The sequence below is a fragment of the Budorcas taxicolor genome, chromosome X (assembly GCF_023091745.1).
Source record: "Budorcas taxicolor isolate Tak-1 chromosome X, Takin1.1, whole genome shotgun sequence".
Taxonomy (NCBI): Eukaryota; Metazoa; Chordata; class Mammalia; order Artiodactyla; family Bovidae; genus Budorcas; species Budorcas taxicolor.
The window spans coordinates 118,183,936-118,197,031 of NC_068935.1; positions in this window are offsets into that span (position 1 = coordinate 118,183,936).

The following is a 13,096-nucleotide window of genomic DNA, read 5'->3' on the forward strand; positions in this document are numbered from 1 at the left end:
CAAAAAAAAAAAAAAGAAAAAGAAAACAAATAATACAGAAACTAAAAAAAAAAAAAAAAAAGAAAACAAACCTATGGGTACCAAAGGGGAAAGGGAGTGAGGGAGGGATAAACTAGGAGTATGGGATTAACAGATACAAATTACTATATATAAAATAAGTAAGCAACAAAGATTTACTGTATAACACAGGGAACTATATATAATATCTTGTGATAATACTAATTCAAAAAATATGTGTATGTATATATATATATACACATATATATATAACTGAATCACTTTGCTGTATAACTGAAACTAACACAATATTTATTATAAATCAACTACATTTCTATTATAAATCAACTACATTTCAATAAAAGAAAAATTTCAAACTTTTCCAACTTCTCAATTTCTACTTTTTATATTGAGAGAGTATTCAGTTTAATCCAATCAAATTTTACATGGGATAATCCACTTTGGATTATTTGGCTAATATTCTACATGAGGATAAGGTTGGCCTAGGCAAAGTTATTTCAATACTGTATTTTATTCTTTACTACCCCATGGAGAAATCTATTAGTGAATATGATCATGTTCACTTTTCTTTCTTGACCTCTCACTTTCTATAAAGGATATACTGTATCAATTCAATATTGGCCCCCAGATACTTATGCTTATATCAATTTCTGCAAAAGTTAAAATGATTGAGTAGTATATTGTCAGACTTGGTAATAATTCATGGTGGAAAAAAAACAGTGGTGCATTCTGCCTTCTTTTCTTTTTCACATTTATATTCCTGACAAAACCATTCTGAATGTCCTAGTTGTATTTCCTATCCATTGAGATCAACAGCAAAGTGGATATTTTCCTATAGAATAATGGCATTGTTTTGGCTTTGCTTGCAATATAACTATCAGCAGAAAGAATGACTTATACCCAACTATTCTATAACAAAAATCACTTTTGACACATTCCCAAGCATTGTTTATATCTAGTAATTTTCTGTAGTAGGTCAAATCATTTTATTTAGGTATATAATTTATAAGCAGATTATCCTGGGAGATCCATATATGTTACAAAACTTAAAACTATATAGATGATTGATAGATACTTTCATATTTGTAGTCATAGAATTTGACTGGCTTGAATGCATTAAATATTTTCCAAACTAAAATTATTGTAATTATACTTTATGCGATAGAACTTTGTATCCTAAATTCCCATTTACCTCCACATGATAAAAAAAAGATTCATGTGTTGTGTCAAGGAAAATGTTGATCTTACTGACAATTATTGCTGGATAGGTACTTTTCATGTACATAGGTAGGTGCCCAGTTTACTCAATTTTTGTATAAGGTGTCAAACATGCGTTTTACTCATTTATGAAGTATAGAGATTTGTTTAAATTCATTTGCAAAGGATAGCTTCATCCTGTGTTCTTACAAAAGAATATGACCTTAAATATCTTTGTTAGTCATAGTCTACTAAAAGAAGAAATAAAAAATATGATTTATAAAAGAGCATCTGAAGGCTGTGCCTATTACTTGTCTCATTACATTCTAAAACCTATAAAGCTGCATTGTCCAGTCCTGTAGCCACTAGCCACATGTGGCAATTGGGCCCTTGAAGTGTGGCCAGTCTGAAATGAGCTGTCATATGTGTCATTTGACACATTTGAATCCACTGGATTTCAAAGACTTAGTATCAAAAAATGTTAACTATCACATCATCAAAATTTAATATTGATCACATGGTAAAATGATAATATTTCCTACATATTGGGCTAAAGGAGACAAGTCATTAAAATTAATTTTACATGTTATTTATATATGTAACTTTCATTATGCATCTACTGTATAGCACTGCTTTAAATGTAATTCTTGGATTAAATCATAATAAAATTAAGTGCAGTGATCGCAAGAGTTTTGACCCTCCAGGAAATCATCATTATATTGTTCTTGGTTTTATTCATGCCACTAACCTTTTTTTTTTTTTTTTTTTAAAGAATGGCATTTTTTTAGGGTGTTGTTGAGGATAGGTAACTACATTTCTTAATGTATCCTAAATGAGGACTGGACTAGTCAGCATGGGCTGGGTTATACTGTAGCAAGAAACAACTTGCAAAATCTCAGTGACTTAAAATAGCAAAGGTGTACTTCTCCCTAAGGTTTCATGTTCATAAATGTCAGAGGGAGGGTGCTTTCTTCACTGTAGTCACTTAAAGATTAGGACAGATGGGACATTCACCATCTCAAATGTCACTAATCTCTGAGCCAAAGGGATGCTGCTAAGTCACTTCAGTCGTGTCCGACTCTGTGCGACCCCATAGATGGCAGCCCACCAGGCTCCCCCATCCCTGGGATTCTCCAGGCAAGAACACTGGAGTGGGTTGCCATTTCCTTCTCCAATGCATGAAAGTGAAAAGTGAAAATGAAGTCGCTCAGTTGTATCCGACTCTTAGCGACCCCATGGACTGCAGCCTACCAGGCTCCTCCATCCATAGGATTTTCCAGGCAAGAGTACTGGAGTCGTGTGCCATTGCCTTCTCCCAAGCCAAAGGGATAGAGATCACTAAAGAATTTCACGCCAACAATTAAACATTGGCTTGGCCAAAAAGTTCCTTTGAGTTTTTTCCATACCATGTTATGGAAAATCTAGAACGAAATTTTTGGCCAACCCAATATTATAGCCCAGAAGTAACCCATGTCACCTAAGCTAAAAACTCACTGATAACACCTACCTCTATTGTCCCATTCAAAGCTGAGCAGTCAAGGAACTTCAGGCTCTCCTATACCCAGAAGGAGAGGAGAAACAGATAGCAAAGAGCCGCACTAATGATTATCACAATGGCCTATCAAAGAACTCTCATGAGTCAATACTGAAGAAATAACATAAATAAGTTTTCTCAGTTTTAGATAGCTACTTGTTTAAAACTAACTAGACTATTTTATCTTAAAATACTTACTACTAATTATGTTTTGCTATTGTTTTGGCTGATATTAACTTGATCTTTGGGCTTCCCTGGTGTCTCAGATGGCAAAGAATTCACCTGCAATGCAGGAGACCTGGTTTTGATCCCTCTGTTGGGACGATTTCCTGGAGGGGCGCATGGCAACCCACTCCAGTATTCTTGCCTGGAGAATCCCCAGGGACAAGGGAGCCTGGAAGTCTGCAGTCCATGGGATCTCTAAGAGTCAGACATGATTAAGCAACTAAGCATGCACTGACGCAACTTGATCTTTAAGAAAATGTACAAAACCCTTGGACTTTTTATTGTTCTGCCTTTAGCGTGCCATCTTCCATAGTTTCTCACTTATTTTAATCTCTTTGTTTTACATACACCTCTGTAAAATTTTGAAATCATTTTTGACATAAAATAATTGTGTGTATGCTAATACATGAGAGAAAAGATTTTAAGATAATTGTTAGTGAATACATTATGGTATGTTAGTTGCTACATTATGGTATGCAAAATTACACTAAATATTCATATCATCATAAATTTAATAAATAAAGCTCCAGTTCCTAGTGCTCAGTGTTGTAAATGTATATTGATAGTGAATTTACTTATATTTTCTAAGAAAAAACGTGTTTTCCTTCTCAATAGTCAGCTTTTCATTATTCCCCCTCATAGTCTATCCTAAGGAAATGATTGAATTACTTTTATATTTAGAGATTTCATTTTTTTATTTCATTCAATGTGTATATACATTACTTCACAATAAAAATTCAATCATTTTATGAGTAAATAAATATAAATTGAACATTATGAAATTAGAATAAAATATATTTAAGTGGTTCATGCAAATACAGTTAAATCTGACTTCACTGCTGGTTTTGAAGTCAAATTCCATAACTACCTGTGACGTTATGTCCAAAAATGTGACATATTATTTTGACTTGCTGGACAGTTAAATCATGATGATACATTTTATTCAAGTTTTAATGTTAACTTCTCTAAATAATGTTAATAATATCTGTCAAATAGGGTTAACGCTCAAAAAGTTTTTTATCTTTTATTATTATTATTATTTTTTTTTTACTTTACAATATTGTATTGGTTTTGCCACACATCAACATGAATGCACCATGGTGTACACGTGTTCCCAATCCCAAACCCCCCTCCTACCTCCCCCCCAACACCATCCCTCCGGGTCATCCCAGTGCACCAGCCCCAAGCATCCTGCACCCTGCCTCGAACCTAGACTGGCGATTCGTTTCTTATATGGTATTATACATGTTTCAATGCTATTCTCCCAAATCATCCCACCCTCTCCCGTATGAGCAAGGACCAATGGCAATTGAAAATATTAACACATACCTGTAAACGAATAATTTTTGTTTTAAAAATTGCTTTATTGAAATTGGTAAATGTATTAGGCCTTCTAAAAGAAAGCCTGTCATGTTTTCTAGAATTCAAAGGAAGTTGGCCACAACTGCAAATATTTAGTTCCTTAAATGTGTGCTAGTGAATATGCATGAGAGTTCCCAGATAGTAGCTCCCCTGTGATCATAAAAAATCATGACTAATTATTGTCATACTTTCACTTTTTACTTGTTACTTAATAGCTCATTTTCTGTATCTAACAATGATGTCATTTTTACTGTGTAATTGGAATCATCACTAAGAAGTTACTTGCATGAGATTACAGCTCAGTCAACAGTTTAGGGCTGAAGAAATACATGTTCAGTGATGAGTTGGTTCTTGTAGCACTCAGTTTCTATTCCATTATGCTGCAGTCACAAACAACCCCAACATTTCAATAGCTTACCACAACATCATCTATTTCCTGCAGACATTATTTGTGGAAACAGAAAGAGTTGTGCTTCTGCGGGGCTCCATTCATTCCTGCTATATATTCGTTCTTCAGTCTCAGAATTAAGCTGAAGAACAGCTAATAAAGGGAAATCTCAGATTCACAGCAGAGAGAAAATGAGGAAGAAACTTCATGGAAACACATGATCACTCTCTAAATATCTACTCTTAACTGACATTCATCACTTCTATTCACATTTCTTTAGTCAATGCAAGTCATATGGAATAAAAAAATGTAGACTCTGCCTGCAGAAGTAGCACTACATGTCACACATCAATGCTCAGCAATAAGTAATCCTCTTAGTGGCAAAGGAGAAGTGAACATTTGGGAACAATTATTCAGTCCACATCATATAAGGATGTAATAAAGTTGGGGAATAGAGAAGGGCAGAGGACCAACACTGGTGCACTCCAGCATGAAGGTCAAGCATAAAGAAAGGAGATGGCAAAAGAAGGAATAACAGATTAGGAAAACCAGGCACGTCTTATGATCAAAACCACAGAGGTTTTTAAATAGGAGAGTGGGGGTCAAATTCATTTGATGCCCCCAAATAGTCTAATAAGAGGGTGACATATGCAGTTCTCTACTGTATTTTTCAATATGAACAAGACTGATTGTCCTTGAAAAGCAAACTCTAAGGAAAACTTTGAAAGTAAGAATAGAGGAATTTCAGGAGTGAACGGTGATTTCTTGTTTTGACATAAGGCCCCCTGAATGAACATAAAACTCCTCCTGGGTCAGAAACTCCTAGAAATCCTGGATAAAGTAGAACAACAGCAAAAAGATATTGCTGCACTTGTAAGAAAGGAAAATCCTGAAGTGCCAGGAACAAAAAGGAAACACAAAAGATAGGGTCACAGCACTGAGCTGGTTGTTATGGAGGTGAGAGGCAGAGATAGAGCTTTATAGAACCTACAAACTCATTTTAAGGCTAAAGCTAGAATTGTCAAAGCTTACCAAGATATGGGAATGCCCTGCACCACCAAGAGGTTGGAAGTTAGGACATATGCCCCTAAATCAGCACATACCCCAGTGTTCATTGCAGGACTGTTTACAATAGCTAAGACATGGAAGCAACATAAATGTCCATCAACAGAGGAATGGATAAAAAGATATGGTATATATAGGCCTGTTAATTGTAACAAATATACCATACTAATGCAAGATGTTGATAATAGTTGCTGGGGTGATGGGGAAAACTCTTTGTACTGTTGCTCAATTTTTTGTAACTTTAAAACAGCTTTAGGGGATTTTCCTGGTGATCCAGTGGTTAAGACTCCATGCTGCCAATGCAGGGGATGCAGGTTCCACCTCTGGTCAGGGAATTAAGATTCCGCATGATGAGCAGTACTGCTAAAAAGATTTTAAAAAACAAAAAAGCAAACAAAACAGTTCTAAATATAAAGTGCAAGTCAAGAAGCAACAGAACTGGACATGGAACGATGGACAACCAGAATTGAAAGAGACACATGTACCCCAATGTTCATCGCAGCACTGTTTATAATAGCCAGGACATGGAAGCAACCTAGATGTCCATCAGCAGACAAATGGATAAGAAAACTGTGGTACATATACACAATGGAGTATTACTCAGCCATTAAAAATAATACATTTGAATCAGTTCTAATGAGGTGGATGAAACTGGAGCTTATTATGCAGAGTGAAGTAAGCCAGAAAGAAAAACACCAATACAGTATATTAATGCATATATATGGAATTTAGAAAGATGGTAACGATAACCCTGTATGCGAGACAGTAAAAGAGACACAGATGTATAGAACAATCTTTTGGACTCTGTTGGAGAGGGCGAGGGTGGGATTATTTGGGAGAATGGAATTGAATCATGAATATTATCATATGTGAAATGAATCGCCAGTCCAGGTTTGACGCATGATACAGGATGCTCGGGGCTGGTGCACTGGGATGACCCAGAGGTATGGTATGGGGAGGGAGGTGGGAGGGGGGTTCAGGATAAGGAATATGTGTACACCCATGGTGCATTCATGTTGATGTGTGGCAAAACCAATACAATATTGTAAAGTAATTAGCTTCAAATTAAAATAAATAAATTTATATTAAAAGTAAACTAAAATAAAATAAATTGGGAAAGGAGTACGTCAAGGCTGTATATTGTCACACTGCTTATTTAACTTCTATGCAGGGTACATCATGCAAAATACCAGGCTACATGACTTATAAGCCAGAATCAAGATTGTGGGAGAAATATCAACAACCTCAGATATGCAGATGATACCACCCTAATGGCAAAAGCGAAGAGGAACTAAAGAGTCTCTTGATGAAGTTGAAAGAGGAAAGCAAAAAAGCTGCCTTAAAACTCAACATTCAAACAGTAAGATCCAGTCCCATCACTTCATAGCAAATAGATGGGGGGGGGGGGGGGGCGGGGAATGGAAACAGTGACAGACTTTATTTCCTTTGGCTCCAAAATTACTGTGGACAGTGACTGCAGCCGTGAAATTAAAAGATGCTTGCTCCTTGGAAGAAAAGCTATGACCAACCTAGACAGTGTATTAGAAACCAGAGAGATTATTTTGCCAACAAAGGTCCATATAGTCAAAGCTATGGTGTTTCCAGTAGTCATGTATGGATGTGAGAGTTGGACCATAATGAAGGTTGAGAGCTGAAGAATCGATGCTTTCAAACTGTGGAGCTGGAGAAGACTCTTGAGAGTCCCTTGGATGGCAAGGAAATCAAACCAGTCAATCCTAAAGGAAATCAGTCCTGAATATTCATTGGAAGGACTGATGCTGAAGCTGAAGCTCCCATTGGCCACCTGATGCTGAAGCTGAAGCTCCCATTGGCCACCTGATGCTAAGAAGTGACCCATTGGAAAAGACCCAACTCATTGGAAAAGACCCCAGTGCTCAGAAAGATTGAGGGCAGGAGGAGAAGGGGGTGGCAGAGGACGAGGTGGTTGGATGGCATCACTGACTCAATGGACATGAGTATGAGCCAACTCCTGGAGATAGTGAAGGACAGGGAAGCCTGGCATGCTGGAGTTGATGAGGTTGCAAAGAGTTGGACATGACTTAGCAACTGAACGACCAATAATTAAAAAAATCAAGAAGTCACTGAGCTGTAAATTTACATTTGTATGTTTTACCCTATGTAATTTCTGCTTAAGATAATGTAAAAATTTTTTAAACATCCAAAAAACAGTCTAAAAACACCAAAACAGAATCAAAACACATGGATTAAAACTCCTTTGATTAAAGAAAAAACTTGCTTGAACTCACTATTTTCAAAAGTTGCAAAATTCTAAAATATAGAATTATCATTGGACAAAGCGAAGCCTGGAAAGCCCCACATACTGGACCAGACAGTTCAGTATTTGCATATTGTGATATCCCTTTTTATAATTACTATTTAGTATTGTTATTCAAGAAAGACATATATCAAATATTACTAGACTATTCAATGTCACCATATAACATCTGAAATGCCCACTTCATCTAAACTCTAAATTTTTTAAATTAATTAGTTAATTTTAATTTAACTTTACAATATTGTGGTGGTTTTTACCATACATATAGATGATATACTTTTAGGACAATCTTCTCAAATTTTATTTGTTGTTTCCTGAAACTTTGTTTATATAACACTCAATTGCAAGGAAAATCAGAAACCTCTACTTTTCCTTTTTCTTTCAGTTTCCACATGTCTGATGCCAAGGGCAAGACAAAGCAGTGGTGGGCTTCATGGATGTTTGCTTGAGAGCTACAAGTGCTATCTAATCCACTGGGTTATACTCAGATTTCCTTTTGAAGGAAGAGATTAAACAAATCTACTGCTTTAATTAAGAGCAGACATAAAAGCAGAATTCAGTGAGACTATGTGTGGTATGCATATGCTCAGAATTAAGTAAAAGTTTCAGCAGAAAATGCAAATAAAGGTGTTTTTTGGCATAGAAGTGGAACTAGGGAGTATATCTAAACATCAATCGTTTAGAAAGTGCTTTTCTAGCTCCCCCTGGTACCAGACTTTATAAAACTCATATAATCTTGATGCTGAGGTAACCACCAGCTGGATCAGAGTACTTGTTTGCTTCTGCTTTTCATCTCGTCAGCCTCAATGAATGATTTTGTTCTGTTAAGGGTTTCTCTCACAAGGGTCCCACGAACCTAGAATATATAAATACCAATGCCTCTTAATAGCTCCACCAGCTTACATACACAGAAAAGAGGATATTATTAGAGCATTTATATAGATTAAAATGTCAACATTTTCAACTGCAATTAAGATTGTTCCAGCATTTCTTTTGTAAAGCTTTATTTTCAGGGATTCGTAATTCAACCTTATAATCATTCCCCATATAAAACGTGGCTCACAAATTCACAGGATCCAAGGGTTTTATTTTAATCTTAAAGCAAATTCTAATTTTTAAAAGAAACTGCCACAATGTAGCTCTCTTACTTTGACATGTTTTTGCCAAAGAAAAAAAACTTTTGATATTATTTTTCAGCCTGATAGCTATTACAGTGGATTCAGTTTTCTTTAGTATATGTAATTAACTAAGCATTTTGTGATTGGCCTTTTAAATTGCAATAATTTCTGTATATATTTCCATGAATTGCAGATTTAAAAAAACTACAGTGTAAAATTATTTATTACTTACAATATGTGCATCAAGTATGCATGGGTCAAAGTTCCAGAGATGTTTAATCTAAAGGACTACTGTTTTCAGATTCCTTAAAGAGTGGCCTTGCCCTGGATGGACACAGCTGGGATGTGTGATTTAAAACCAGGAGAAAACAGTTAAAACAGCAGAGGGGAAATATTCTTATAAGTAAATTTGTCCAAACTAAATTCATTACTAGTGAGTTTTGTGGCTTTGTTTTTCTAGAATGATTTAAAAGGTCTCTTCCCAGAGGTGTTGGGAAGAAGACATTGGTAGAAGGTGAGATTCTCTCAGACTTTGAGATTCTAAGAATTTAAACCATGCTTCATATTTCTATGGAGCATAAAGAATATTCACAATATTAAAAAATACTGTCCCCAAATATATGAGCCAGCCATTACTTTCTACTTCTTTCTTTTGACCAGTTTCCACTTTTTTTATGATAGGCTGGAGAGAAGGGGAGGAGCTTTCAAACTATCTATGGGGTTCATCCATGCTAAGTCACTTCAGTCGTGTTTGACTCTTTGTGACCCTACAGACCATAGCCCACCAGGCTCCTCTGTCCATGGGATTCTCCAGGCAAGAATACTAGAGTGGGTTGCCGTTTCCTACTCTCAGGGATCTTCCTGACCCAGGGACTGAGCCCGTCTCTCTTATATCTTCTGCACTGACCACTAGCACCATCTGGGAAGCCTATGAACTATCTGGATTAAAATTATGGGATATATTGGTAGTTTTAATATCTAAAATTGGAATTGCCCTGTGTAAGGGGCATGGGATAAGTTATTTTTGAAGCATATTGATATATCATTTTTAAAGGCTCACCCTAATTCATATCCTCTTAGAGGATAAGAGTTTTTATTTCCAGTTTTCCAACACTAAGCATCATGAAATTTTAAACCATTCAAAGTCATGCTTACTATGTTTTACGTTGAGGTGAAATTCACATAACAACTTAGTACATTTGCAATGATGCACAACTACCATCTCTATGTAATTTCAAAATATTTTCATCATCCCAAAAGGAATCCCATACCCATTAAGCAGTTGCTCCCTATTCCCTACAGCACTGGCAACCACCAGTTTGCTTTCTGTCTCTATAGATTCATCTATTCTGGATATTTCCTGTCAGTGGAATCATACAATATATGACTTTTTGTGGCTGGCTTCTTTCACTTAGAATCATGTTTTCTAGGTTCATCCATTATTATCACTGGAATATTAATTCCATTGTATGGATGTGTGTGTGTGCTCAGTTGCTCAGTTGTGTCTGACTCTATTTGACCCCATGAACTGTAACCCACCAGACTCCTCTGTCCATGGGATTTTTCCAGCAAGAATACTGGAGTGGGTTGCCATTCTCTCCTCCAGGGGATCTTCCTGACTCCAGGGATCACTCATGTCTCCTGCATCTCCTGCATTGCAGGAAGATTCTTTACCACTGAGCCACCGGGAAGCCCATTGTTCGGATATATACTTTGTATGTCTTTCAAAAGGTGTGTGTTTTAAGAATCTTTTTAATGTTGCCCCACTTTATCACAATCATTTCAGATAAATACAAACAGTCATCTTTAGGTGGCTTAAAAAATAAGCATGACATACTAAACTGTAACCTTATGAGATCAGACTTGTTTTTACCAAACTCATTAACAGCTTTTGACTTTATTTCTGTTATTATTCCAATTACCTATGAAATTCAGTTTTATACTAGGTTATTTGTGCCTGAAATGTCTAATCAACAGTGGGTCAATAGTGGGCATCCAGAGTTTATTATCTATTAATAGCTTTATGGTCCTCCTGGGAAGGTGCAAGAAGTAACAAAGCATCAAGGTTCCCAACACACTGGGTTAAGAATAAAAGGCTAAACCCGAACTTGATTAGTTATCTTTCTCTACTCTCAGTAGGGAATTCTTACTGTCATCACTCTGAGTCTCATGCTTTTTCTAATCTGGTCTGTTCCCCCCATACCATTTCTGCCTTAAAACTAATAAGGTTTCTTTTGGTCCCCCAGATCTCTAATGAGCAAACTCCATTATATCCTCAACCTGCAACTAAAATCTGCCTGTACATGTATGTCTGTGTGTGTTGTATATATATGTATATATATATACAACACATACAGACTGAAAGTGAAGGGCTGGAAAAAGGTATTTCATGCAAATGGGAGACCAAAAGAAAGCAGGAGTACCAATACTCATATCAGATAAAATAGACTTTGAAATAAAGGCTGTGAAAAGAAACAAAGAAGGACCCTACATAATGATCAAAGGATCATTCCAAGAAGAAGATATAACAATTATAAATATATATGCACCCAACATAGGAGCACTGCAATATGTAAGGCAAATGCTAACAAGTATGAAAGGGGAAATTAACAGTAACACAATAATAGTGGGAGACTTTAATACCCCACTCACACCTATGGATAGATCAACTAAACAGAAAATTAGCAAGGAAACACAAACTTTAAATGATACAATGGACCAGTTAGACCTAATTGATATGTATGGCAAAAGCCACTACAATATTGTAATTAGCCTCCAATTAAAATTAATTAATTAATTTTAAAAAACTAGTAGCAATAGTTCGAGAAACTATTCCATCTCTGAATACAAGGTAAGTAGGGTATGTCATTGGGTAACAAAGAATGAGACATGGAGATGTGTTTTTGTTAAGGAAAATGAAAATTTTGTCTTTAAGAACAATTGGCTATTTCAGAATGGAAAAGAGGAGACTAAAGAACAGTCTAAATGGAAAAAAAAAGATTCACTCTGTTTTGTATAGGTCTATGGGTTTCTGACAAATGCATGTCACATATCTACCATTATAGTATCATATGGAATAAAATCCCCTGTGCTTTACCTATTCCTAGTCATCTTTTCTTCCCTCTCCATGAACTCCTGCCAACCACTGATTTTTCTTTTACTGCCTCTATAGTTTTCTTCTTCTCCATAATGGCATATAGTTGGAATCATGTAGTATATAGCTTTTCGGATTGGCTTCTTTCACTTAGCAATTTTCATGCCTTGAAAATTTTTTAATTTCATTGAATTTAATTTCATTGGATTTTTTAAATCATTGAATAATATTCCACAGTATGGTCATACCACAGTTGGTTCATTCATTCACCTAGGACATCTTAATTGCTTACAGTGTTTTGCAATTATGGCCAGTCATTATAAATATTCATGTGCAGATTTTTGCATGGACATTAGTTTTCATCTCACTTGGGTAAATACCTAGGAGCATGACTGCTGGATCATATTGTTGTAAGACTTTAACTTTGTAAGAAACTGCCCAAATGTTTTTCAAAGCAGACGTACCATTTTACATTCCCACCAGCATTGAATGAGAATTCCTGTAGCTCAACATCTTTGCCCACATTTAGTGTTGTCAGTTGTTTAGCCCTGTGTATGTTCTAAGTCTCTTCAGTTGTGTCTGACTCTTTGTGACCCTATGGACTGTAGTCCGCCAGGCTCCTCTGTCCATGGGGATTCTCCAGGCAAGACTACTGGAGTGGGTTGCCATGCCTTCTTCCAGGGGATCTTCCCAACTCAGGGATCGAATCCATTGTCTCTTATGTCTCCTGGATTGGCAGGCAGGTTCTTTACCACTAGCACCACCTGGGAAGCCCCTGTTTAGACCTAAGCCATTTTAA